Raw genomic sequence first — 12,672 nt, forward strand, 5'->3', positions numbered from 1 at the left:
CAGGTTCGCAATCACTCCCTTTGCGCCACCTGTCGTTAGTTTCGTGAACTGATTTTGAAACACGGCGACTGACTTTGTAGTTAACGCTGTCGAGCGGCATTACCCATTTTTGATGTCTCACCGACTATATTTAGTATAGATATATATATATAGATATAGATATATATATATCATATATAGATATATATACTATAATATATATATCACAGGTATATATCAGAAAAGCTATAAAGGTTAAATAACATTGCAGAGCTATACAGCTCAAAATATTCCCAGACAGTGAAATTTTTGGCTCTAAACACAAAAACCCGTCACCAAACACCAACCCTATCCCCTAACCCCAAAATAACAACACCGAATTACCTAAAAAACACCAAAAGTGCAAATATTTTACAAAGACAAAAATTATTTTAAAAAAGAACACATAGTGACGAAGAAATTTTGGTTATTTAAATGCGATGTATTGATTAACTTTCAAAGTACAGCACTCTCCTCACAAACCAAGTCAACTAGACTGAGCCAATGAGGACTAGTTAAGTAAGATCTGGGGCTCAAACCTTCTGACACGCAAAGCGAAACACGCAGATTATTGGACAGAGAGTGAGGCTTCATTTGTCGTCGATCACGTGACTCTGGGAAACCAATACACGCCCCGATACGGGGCTTCACTAGGTTACATTACTAGGTACACCCCAAGTTTTTCCAATTAAAAACAAAAAGCTCTTGACCGCGTAGCCAAAGTGTTATGTGAAAAGTATTTTGTTTATTACGGATTACCCACACTCACTGATCTCAGAATCTGAGATCTGTTCCCCAGGAAAGAAGAGTATCTCGATGGTGAACCACCCATATGGAATAAAAATAATGAATAATGATCCTTGAAACAAAAAAGGCATGTTGAATTGCACTAACTGAAAAATAAGGCATTGTATTAACAGTGTTTGCAAAATGGGCTAAATTCAACATAGTTGTTTTTATTTAAGCTTTTGAATGTCAATTTAAAACATTTCACACACATTACAAATTCAATAATCCATATTCACCTTTCAGGTTCACTTCCAAAATATTGAATCAGTTAAAAAATACGATGTATAATATTCAACAGGCAATTTTCAGTCCATTTAATTTTACTTTACAAATTCGCTTCCGCAAATTAAGTGGTTCAAATTCATCAGAAAATTCAGAATTGCACATCCGGGAACCTGCAGGAATAGCAGTAGAGTACCGATGCATGATCTGCTTCTGCTGTTTGTCGCTCACCAGCAGGTGGCACAAGCGGGGATTGATGGAGACCAAAGCAGCAGGTAGAGCAAATCATTCATTCACAAAAACTGATTTGCAGAAATGGAGAAAGCGATAAATAGAACTTATGATTATCAGGGCCAGTATATGCGGAAAAGCAGATTAAGCAGTCCCTCCAAGATTTAGCGATTTTGCGATTGCTGAATTTATGGCAAAATCAAGCAAACTGCAATTTTTTTGCAAATTTTCGTAATTGCCACAAATTTTCTGCAGAATTTGGGCTTAGACACGTCCCATGACATCATCGCAACATGCATTCAGTCAAAGAAAGGTTGTTTCTCAGTTCCAAAAATGGAATGAACAGCCTTGCGTTCTCATCATGACTGATTTACAAGAGCTACATTGTGTAAACAAACCGGAAGGGGAACGAATCCACGCTGCTAGTTCGGGCTGCGTAGACCGTTTATCTGCTCGAGCCAGAGCCGTGGGCTGATCTCGATCACTCGACACCGTTATCACCGCTACAGATATCAGAACAAACACCACTGATGTGGAAACCAGGAAAAACATTGTTCAATAAACACAAATCACCACTGATTTAACAGTAAAACTACAGGAACAACTTGTGGCAGAAACTCTAAAATTTTCTAGAGATATTAAAAACTCCACACACAACTTTTCCCAGCACTTCAAAGCTTTAAGTATTACTGAATTTAAAAGTTATTTTTAATGTGATGATATTTGTTCATCCTTCATAGGTGGCCCTCATTTATAAAACTAAAAGTTTTATAATGTAGGAAAACAAACACTTATTTAAAAATAAAAAAAAGATAATAAATTACCACTAGTAGATGGCTGCAGAGAAGTACTTATAGGCCATTTCCACTCCCTAATATATATATTTTTGTATTCATTAAATTATATTTAGACATTATGAATGACAGTAATAAAAGTAAATTTTATCAGATGTAATTTATTTATTACACCTGTAAGACGTCTGCTAAAGATCTGGGAATCATCTGCTGTGTACTCTGATAAACGTCTCAGAAGCAGTTTTACATGCATTCTAATAAATGTCTATTTGACATCTGACAGGAAACATCTTAGAGACATACTGCAGATGATAAAGCACTCTTAAAAAATACATCTTGCATATGTAAATGCAGACATTAGATGTCTCCGAGATGTACATGTGATTAGGGTGAGTGCTTTACTGTCAGGTGCTGGTTAATGGCACTTAATAGCACTGGTGCTTGTTTTCCTCAAATGTTTGTCTGGAGACCTACAGTGGTCAGAAAAGTCATGACAGTGTTAGAAGAATGTTTGTCTGTGGTATATTTTCACTGCAAAACAATAAGAAATGCTGCAATATATCACCGCAAATTTTGAGAAAAGCCACAGTAAAATTAGCCATTTTAGGCCGCAAAAATCAGAAAAAAAGTTCAGTGAAATCCTGGAGGGACTGATTAAGACTCAAAAGCTGTGTTTATGTTTAATTCAGCATCACTGTTACTCATCGTCTTACCCGTTTAGCCATATATAAGCAGCTTTCTCTTGCTAAAGGAGATTATAATGCTATTTTTCCCAATGCTGATATACAAAATTAACATTACATCTTAGACATATATTGTTTTCAGTTGCTTAGTTTCCTTAACTTTATAACATGGCTTGTGTGATGCTGCATTGTAATACTGGGGTTACCCTCATACGGCACACTCCAAGATTCCCCAACGACGCTTAAAGTTGGCATGGAACGGAAGTAGCGATTGTCTTTTTTTTCTCTACTGCGACATCTATCCGATTGAAATGGCATTTGGAATGAGAGGGCGGGACTTGATTTCTTCCTTCGGGTATTGATTGGATCGTTGGAAGTTGGGGCATTGCTAATAAAATGGAGGCAGATCTGAATGCCAGTTTGCAGTGAGTTGTGAGGGGATTTCTCTCCACTGGATTCACCAGCGACACCCTAGCATGAAGAGATGTTTTATTTATTGAGGAAGACGATGAAGAGGATGATCAAAGGCAGAAAACATGCCTGAGAGAGAGAGAGAGAGAGAGAAAGACTGCCTTAATGACTGAGTGTGTCCTCCATCACGTTAAGTGAAATTCATAAAAAAAAAAAGTTTGCAATGTCCTAAGAGTAAAGTTGTGGTAATATCCTAATAATATAATCCTTTCAACTTTTAAGGGTAGTGTACTCCCCCCATGGCTTGCGTCAGCACTGGTCAATGCATTGATTTCTATAAAGTGAAACATCAGCATTAGTTTTTCCCCCAGCGTTTACCCCTAATGTCACTAGCTCCGCCCTTGCGCCATAGTGACCAGAAAAGAAGATGAGTCGTTTTGAGGGGGAGGGAAGCCCAACTGGAACAGACCTGGTCTTACTGGGCACGATCAATAATAAAGACCAAATTACATTCATTATCGGCATCAGTGGTGGACAGTAACAGAGTAGCTTTACTTCGTTACTGTACTTAATTACATTTTTCAAGTATCTGTACTTCACTGGAGTAGTTTTTATTTTTAGTAACTTTAACTTTTACTTCACTACATTCCAAAGCATAAGATCGTACTTTTTACTTAACTACATTTCATAAAACATATCGTTACTCCTTATAATATATCACGTGCTCCGAGACGCAGAAGCAGTTTCTGATTCAAGAACGAACTGATTCTTTTCAATGAACCTTTTAAATCGGTTTGCAAATCGCACCAAATGATTCATTCACGAGTTGGAATAATCCAATTGCAGCTGTTCTCGAGTCAACAACTCACTGAATCAAATGAACCGAATGAAAAGGAAACATTATAATAACACAGATTAAATAAAATGACTCATGCACGTTCAAATTCCCCGTGCGATGTCTGTTTTTATATTGTTTATCAACAGTATAAATTTTTGTGTTGTTTGAATTAACTAGCCGAGTAGACAGATATGAATGTTTATTCATAACCATACTGGAAATAAGTAAATATTGTTAGCTGATGCTAACTGTCTAGCTAACAAGCTTACTAGTGCTAAGTTGAGGTGATTTTTAAAAATAAAGTCCAAATATATTTATTCAACCACCTAGATAGATTACATCTGAGGAAAAGAAAGGCTGTGATGTTCAGAAGATGGTTACTGCAGTAATTATCAAAGTGGGAAGTGATGTCCTCTGGGGGCATTTGGCCAGGGGTGTTTACACCACAGACAAGGTTTGAGAAGGAAATAATCATTCTGAAAATAGAATTATATTTTCCTTAAAATGTTCTTCCCAACTTCAGGCCTTATTCTCATGTCATACTGTATATAACTGTGATGTTCTGCAAAACAAGCTTTAAAACACTTTTTTCTTACTGGTGAAGATCAGATGGTCAATCTGTTTTCTCTCAGGTACATCGCAGTGAACATTACTACATCAGACTCATCAATGTAGTCCATATCAACAACAAAAATATATCTTGACTCCATATAGTGGTTATTTTGGGAAAGTTCCAGGTATTTTGAGCAGATGTGCTAATATAAAATTAAATTAAGTAGTCTATATAAAGTTGCAAAATAAATATATCTAACAGTACTTTTTTACTTAAGAACATAAAAAAAACAAGTACTTTTGTACTTTCACTTGAGTAAAATTGAAAAATGAGTACTTTTGTAATATTTTATTATACATATCTGTACTTTTATTCAAGTACTTGTTTTGTGTACTTCGTCCACCACTGATCGGCATGACTGTCGTGTAGTGTGTTTTCGGTTCAAGCCATGATACAAAGTTAAGGAAACTAAGCAACTGAAAATAAGATATGTCTTAGATGTAATGTTGGTTCTGTACATCAGCGTCAGTGGCAGTTCTAGACCACATAGGTAGTAATTCTGATTTTCTTAACAAATCTCATTGTAGGTGGTGGAAATTGGAGCGATTCGCCAAAAATCGAGAAAGCAACATTTCACAAAAAGGATTACTAATTCGAAGGCTGCATATGTCATCGAGGCTGTCTTATTTCAGAAAAGCAAACACCAAATGCCGAATGAAACCTTCAAATGTGTTTTATCTATAATGGGCGATGGACAAAGTAGCCTGTTAGTGTAATTTATTAACTATGCATAAAACCCATCTTTTTACTTGTTCCAGATATGGGTGTCATGTCATAATATAGTTTTAATATGACTTACTTTGTATTTAATGCGAATTTACTAATAACATTCCAAGTTACTAATTACAACACTTTTACTGTACAGAAGGAGTGCAAAGAATATTTGCATTATCAAAGAACATCATTGACTTCAGTCTAGCCAGAGTTCGAGCACTCTCAAAAACTCCCATTTAAATCACTAAAGCTGTTTACACTGTCAAATGAATCTCTTATTAACATTTGTATGCACATCTGCACTTTTCAGTCAGCGAGTGCACACACTGAACAAAACTGGTGTTTCAGCTATCACTCATCTGAACGTCTGATTGGTCATTGCATTCTTAAGCTCAACTGATTCGTGTGATTGGTTATAATGCAGCGCTGTAAAAATGTGTCTGTCCCTGGCTCTGCGCAAGCCAAAGCAGGAATGCAGATTTGAATTCAGCAGCTGGTGATGTGCTGCACTGAATGTTCTAATAATCACACTGTGATTGTGATCGCATCAAATATATGCTATTGCAGGGTTTCCGCTGGGTCTTAAAAAGTCTTAAATTTACTTGTATCAAATTTAAGGCCTTAAAAAGTCTTAAATTGTACAAGAAAGCCTTAATTATGATTTCAAGAGGTCTTAAATTTGGAGTTGGAAAGTCCAGAATTGCGATATGGATGAATGTGACGATTAAACTTCAAAAGGCTAGCGTTATGATTTCATTAAATAAACATGAGCACAGCACATTCAAAGTCCGGTGCTGCGCTGCTTTGTGTTCTGCCATTACAGGGGAAACAGTTATATTTCTACCTGCTGGCAGAGAATAAATTAACATATTCAATAAGCCTGTTGTTTTGTTCAGAGTTCAGACCAATATTAAAAACCAACCATAAAATCAACCCATATCTTTAAACTGCAAACACACAGAGCTTTAAATGTGAACCTAGTGGATCGATAAGAAGACAATGCATTATAAAATTCTAAACATTAAATGTCTGCGATAAAATCATAATCTTCGATAAAACCATAATCGATTTTATAACAATATACTACTAAAAACAAACACAAAACACCTACAGAGTGCGTGCATACATTAGGTGGCACGCATTAGGTGATGAAGTCTAGCAGGTTAGACTCATGCGTATTTAGAGTGTATTTAGAGTGTGTTCTTTCACTGCATGTATCATTCTATTAAAATGCATTTAGAATTATCACATAATTTATGATATGAGGCAGAAAATTTATATATTTATATCATTTCATATAGTTAATATCACACGAAGAGTGCCGTTTTTTTTCTCCAAAAGTAAGCATGATTACAAATGTGATATTGATTTTATACAACAGTGAACAATAAACAAGTAATTAATATTAAGAGACTTACGTTTTAGACACCATATTTCCTGTTTTTGCTCTATTTCTCCAACAAAAATCATTTCAAACACAGCCACAGCGCTGTTTTGCGTCTCTGAGGAACAGGACACTGTTTTGTTCCTAAATGAATCACCTGTTTAAATGATTCGGTTTAAACACAATGACACATTTAACAGTGACTTGCTGCCGCCTACTAGCGGTTTTAATTTCACATTTAAGGTACCTTTTCATTTTTTTTTATAATTTTAAACATCAGTTTTCAATGTTTATGTTTAAAATATCAAAACATAATTTATGCATTTGTAATTACAGGTTAAAGTATTTCATGTCCCTCTGAGCTGCATTAAATGTGTAAATGCATCTAAATGACATTTATTATTGCTGATATAATAATTGATAATTGTTTAAATTAATATAATAATTAATACTTAGGACTCATCCATTTTCTTAAAGGCTGAAATGTAAAGTTTATCATTTTATAAAACTTTGTTTTTGTGAAAACTTGTATCTGAACTGTAAATTATGCTTTTTACAGTACTTTTACAGTTTAATATGGTACTATAGACATTGCCCTACCCTGCTCATATGGTATTAACTTTATTTGTGCAGGTCTTAAAAAAGGTCTTAAAAAGTCTTAAATTTGAGCTTAAAAATCCTGCAGAAACCCTGTATTGCTATGCTGCTATTTTTTGTCTTTTGGAAGCTGCATTTAAAATCCACTTGAATATCTGATATATCTGAGGGGGCACGGTAGAAAACGCGTTTTGGGTAAGAGAAGTATTTCGGCTGGGCCCCCTCTGGTCTAGTGTCCCGGGCACGTCACCTGCCCAGTAGGCCCATGCGTTAATCCCTCTCTGTGTGAAATCCATAAATTTTAGCAACAACACTATAAATGTGTTGGCATAGCAATATGATACTGTCCTACGTAGGCCGTCTCGTTTAATTCTGGGTTGAGGACACTCCGTATATGCATCATTTAGACCATAGGTGCGGATTTATGTTTCTGCTGGTGGGTGACCAACTCCTCCTCTTCTTCCTTTTTTTTTTTTTTTTTGAAAGCAAATATATTATCAACCAAATATAATTGGTTGAGCAAATGATATAGGCTAATTACTCAGTGATAAACTAGGCCTATACTTTTTGTTCATTTTTCAAGTCTTTTTCTACATGCGATGGTGCGCTCGATGAAGAATTCATTCCGTGAACAGAAACACACGGACCAAAATACAGACATTCAACAGTAATAAATAACATTAACACATAGGGAAAATGTGTAATGGATGCCTAGCAGATGCAAACGGGGTAAATAATTTTATTAGTTTTGATTAAAATAAAGTTAATACTGGCCGGAGTATTCGATGAAGCCCGTGTGCATTGCTGTTTACTCTAACTGTATAAAGATTTTCACGAAGGAAATTAACAAATATCCTGCAGATTTTTCCAACTTTGAAGCATATAGTTTACTGCCACTTAAACTCTTTGCGATCGCCTTAATATGAGCAATTGACAATAAAAACTGCTCAAACACAGTTTGTCCGATTCCAGAATTAAATACTGAGGATGCTTCAGAAATTAGTCAGTGCTCTAGCCTCAATGCACATACATTTTCATGCATACTTTTGTCCCATCCATTGCTCTGTCAAGTGTGAATCCTGCATAAATATACAGATGTCATTCCCATACATACATTCTTTGCAGCGTGTATGTGGCTGAAAAAAAAAATATATAAACAAATCTGAAAGGATAATATCGCTTAGAAGGCACACAAAGAGAACTCCCTTTATAATCAAGTATTAGCAACTTTACATGTCCACTCAATGTAATGTTAACCTAGAGAAATGTGTGCTGTTCAAGTGTGTGGTTGGAGTGTGAAAGCTGAACAACAGATCACTGCAGGACAGATGGAGGCGCCGGTGCGCTCACTTGCTGCTCCTAAAATACTCCGTAATTTTTGGTCATACAGATAAGAGTAATACATCTTTCAAATCTGTAAAGACTCTACGTTTATTTTTGTGCACTCACAATAACAACAAAACCATTCATAATTATAGCTTCTGCGGTGCGCTGTGACTTGCTTTATGGGTGCGCTTGAGCACTTATTAGGCTATGTAAACAATTAAAGGCTCATTAGAATGATTTAAATGGTTTATTAATAAACGTGCGATTAGTCAACTAATGCTTAAAATGAACGACTACTAGTTGACCAGAAAAATCCTTAGTTGAGGGCAGCCCTAGTAAATAAACCTATTGACACTCTCCAGAGCGCAAACACAAATATTCACTGGATAAATTGCCAGATCTGTTTCACCAATATTATAGTGAATACAGAATAGCTCAAGTTTTTCCACGGAATCGGCACCTATGCTTCAGAAGATGCAACCTCCAGAGGACGCAGCCTTCGAAATAACACTGCTATAGGCTTGTTTTATTTGTTTTTTCCTTTTTATTCAAAATATTCCCAAACATATTAACTATATCACGAAATATCTTGATTCTCAAATATGTTTAAGTAAATGCTTTTTGAAACTTTATAGATTATGTAAGTTGATCTATAACGGGTGATGGACAAAGTAGCCTAATAGTGTAATCTATTAACTATGCATAAAAACCCATCTTTTTACTTAAGTACTAGATATGGGTGTCATGCCATAAAATATTTTTAATACGACTGACTTTGTATTTAATCTGAATTTAATAAAAACATACTAAGTTACTAATTATAACACTTTCACTGTACAGAAAGAAAGAAAATTTGCATTATCAAAGAACATTGACTTCATCATTGACTTCATTCTAGCCTGAGTTCAAACACTCTCAAAAACTACCAATAAAATCACTGAAGCTGTTTACACTGTGAAATTAATCTCTTACTTATATTCTTACGCACATCTGCACTTTTTTATGTCTGAGGAGAAAATTAATTCGCCAGATAGCAGAATTCAGTCTGCGAGTGCACGCGCACTGAACAAAACACTGTGTTTCAGCGATGACTCATCTGAACTCATCTGGTCATTGCATTCATAAGCTCAACTGAATCGTGTATGACTGGTTATAATGCTCAGCGCTGTAAAAACAGTCGTCTCTGGATCAGCACTAGTCAGTGAACGCAGATTTGAATTTAGCAGCTAGTGATGTTTTACTTTTTTCCATTACTGCCACCCACAGGACAAACTGCACAATGCACCCAAAATTGTTTGGTGTGATACGATTCCAAATTTGGAGGGCCAGAGAGGGGGCCAAGCTTGTTGACAAGAGGGTACTGCCCTCCCCCTCCTTAGTGGTAGAGAAAGCTGCTTATATGTGGCTACACGGGGAAGACAATGAGTAACAACGATGCTGAATTAAATGTAAACACAGCTTTTGGGTCTTAATCTGCTTTTCCGCATATACTGGCCCTGATAATCATAAGTTCTATTTATCGCTTTCTCCATTTCTGCAAATCAGTTTTTGTGAATGAATGATTTGCTCTACCTGCTGCTTTGGTCTCCATCAATCCCCGCTTGTGGACTGAAAATTGTCTGTCGAATATTATACATCGTATTTTTAAACTGATTCAATATTTTGGAAGTGAACTCTGTAAGGTGAATATGGATTATTGAATTTGTAATTATGAAAAAATTTTAGCCCATAAAATGCAAGCGCTGAAAATTCAAGGCATTTAAATGCAAGCACTGCTAATGCAATGCCTTATTTTTTCAGTTTCACATGCTTTTTTATTCCATACACCCAAGAACTGTGACAACATTGAGAAAAAATTAATACCCTCTGTTTGAAGATTCTGGGCAGGATGATTCTATGTTGGTGATATTATGGAAGGGAAAAGACATGTCAACAAAACAATGCAAGAAGTTGAAAGACTTAGCACTACAGTGGTAGAAAGGAATAACTTGCCTTTTCTTGAAGAAGCTGATGGTGAAAACAATCCAAATGGTCTAGAGCCTGCTAGAGAAATTAGGTCTAAAAAAGAAATAAAGCCTGTAGTTAAACTTAGTTATGATGAGTTGGGTAAATTTACACCCCCTACCACCCCCCCCCCCCCACCCCACCCTTGATATGCCAGTGCACTGCAATTTTGTTTCAGAGGGTAAGAGAATTAATTGTAACACTGTTTGGTGCCACCTTCTTGATTCTTGCCATAAATGCAGTACAGTACATGAGAAAAAAAAAAGAATTTGATTTGATGGGGGGCTATAGCCACTAAATTATTGTTTTGACAGTAGTGTATTTCATTTATTCTGTGCCTTTACAGTGTTTTCATGTGTATGTACAGTATATAGTTATATTTCTATATAACATTGTCTAATGTGCTCACATATCACACAATTCATGATGAAAGGGGCATGGCTGAGAGAGAGAGGAAGAAGAGATGAAATGGGGAAAAGAGGAGGAAGATTGCGTATAGTTGGAATAAAATTATATTTAAATATATAAAAAGACTCTTAAGACTAGTTTTAGATTGTGATTTTTTTATTGTTGCTGAAGGGAAGAAAAAATAATTTGACTATTACAGATATTCATAACGATGAAATGTATATAAACTGCTGTATGTATTTTGTAATCTATTTTGAATTTAGCTTCCAATTTTAATGAACATCTGAATGGACGATGGGGTCATGCCTTGATTATACAATTCTGTAATATCCCCACCATATGTTTCCTACACTACTCTTTTGGACAAACTCGTGAAGGTAAGTAATCCCTTTGTTAATATTACAGCACAGCTGTAAATTGTTATTACTACAAATAAGTAGGAAAACAGTGTACCATCACTTTTTTTATCCACACAGCCTTTATTTATCTAGGCCTTTTTTATGTGTGTCTGGTAACACTTTATTTTAATTACTATTATACTATTATAATAACAATAAATTATGCATAATTACATGCAAGTAACCATAAAGCTCCATTCCGACTACACGATTAAAGCCAGAATTTGCTATGATCTGCTTGACATAGGGTGTCGTGGGGATAAACAACAATGGGTATTGGGACGCACAATTCAATCGTTTCATCTCATGTAGTGTGTCATAGTGCACGACGCCTCTGCGATGCTTCACAACATCAGCACAGAAAGACTAGCATGTTTAATTGTTTTTCCCGTCGTACACAACAATTTCCATCACATCTGTGACACTGGCCAATAGGAGCACAGAAGTGAGGCACTGTATAATTTCGCTTCCATTATTTAGGCCTACTTAAAACAAGAAACGAATAAATTAAACCTGCACGATTTAGCTAAATCACTGACACTCTAAAGAATGGACTGATTAATAAAACGTCTTCATGTTTAAACTCAAGTTCTCTCATTATAATCAACAAAATGCACACAATGTAAAAAAGAGCTTCAATAATTGACAACTTCAGTGATTAATACAGCCGCATTCAAATGCAGGTGTGTATCATATTCCTTAAAATATCAGAGTGCAAGATTTGCCCGGCGCGCATGATGCTGATTGCGACTCGCAGCATTTATTCTTATTTATCTACATATTTTATCTTCATTACAAATCTTGTTTGGTTTTATTTTGGATAACTGCATGTAAAAAATGATTTACTTTGTAATGCATATGCAAAATGTGAAACTTCCATCTTATTCGCGGTCTATAGCATTTTATAATTATTTTTACAATAACATTTAACTTAACCTGCTTTATATCTTTATTATTTAATGTAAAAGAGATTTATTAAAACAAGTTTATAAGAGTCATCCATCCATTTAATCTTGATCAAGAACAACTAATCAATGATTTGGAGCGACATCGGCATTAGATCATTTTAAAACGTCAAATAGCTTTCAATTTACAGGTTATAACTGCATGTGTCTCGGTTGTAGACTTGTGAAGATTATTTTTAAATGCTGATCCCGTACTGTAACCGAAAAGAAATGTGCTCTTTTATTATTCATATTCAAGTGTTTGTGTGAAAATTATTAATGCGCATGCATGACAGGG

General features: G+C 35.4%; 1 long non-coding RNA gene across 1 annotated transcript in view; it reads left to right on the plus strand.

Moving 5' to 3' along the window:
* Positions 1-10,903: 10,903 nt before the first annotated feature.
* LOC109078370 overlaps positions 10,904-12,672 on the plus strand; it is a 46,909-nt gene continuing 45,140 nt past the window's right edge. Inside the window, exon 1 of the long non-coding RNA XR_006155721.1 lies at positions 10,904-11,409. This is a non-coding gene — a long non-coding RNA (uncharacterized LOC109078370). The remainder of the gene's footprint in view (positions 11,410-12,672) is intronic.

Source organism: Cyprinus carpio, chromosome A3 (assembly GCF_018340385.1).
Source record: "Cyprinus carpio isolate SPL01 chromosome A3, ASM1834038v1, whole genome shotgun sequence".
Taxonomy (NCBI): domain Eukaryota; kingdom Metazoa; phylum Chordata; class Actinopteri; order Cypriniformes; family Cyprinidae; genus Cyprinus; species Cyprinus carpio.